The sequence below is a fragment of the Procambarus clarkii genome, chromosome 10 (genome assembly GCF_040958095.1).
Source record: "Procambarus clarkii isolate CNS0578487 chromosome 10, FALCON_Pclarkii_2.0, whole genome shotgun sequence".
Lineage (NCBI taxonomy): Eukaryota > Metazoa > Arthropoda > Malacostraca > Decapoda > Cambaridae > Procambarus > Procambarus clarkii.
In genome coordinates, this window is record NC_091159.1 from 22,170,682 (window position 1) to 22,171,239 (window position 558).

Below are 558 nucleotides of genomic sequence, written 5' to 3' on the forward strand. Positions count from 1 at the left end.
ACCTTGATAAGCCCAACAGGCTTTATTTTTCAAACTATGGGAAACCATATTCCAGGTTGTAAGAAACCTAAATTATTTTCTTTTGTAATGTTTGTGGAATTTTCTTACAGATAACTTTAGAATACAGTACTGTATATATCTTTGTATACTTACACACTCAATATATAAACATTTTTGTACTGTAGAATTATATGTATACAGTGATCAAAACTACAGTATTTTTGTCGTTAAGTTTCTGAAGACCACTTAAATCCTTGTAAGCTGTCTGATCTACTTCTTCAAAACTGAAATCACTGAACTTTTTCATAAACATTGCTAGTGCCAACCTCCTCACTCCAAGTAACAATTTCTTTTCTGAATAAATTTTGCATTTTCATCCTTCTTAATATTCCTTTTCTGCCTCCTACATATTTGGTTTAGCCAGACATCTTGTCTACTCGCAAAGCAACATTCAAAGAAATTTGGATGAAAATCCCAAATAATGAGGTATTCACTGCACTAGCACAGAGAGAAATGCATGTGGCTGGAAAAGGGACATATAGTACTTATCGGTATAGC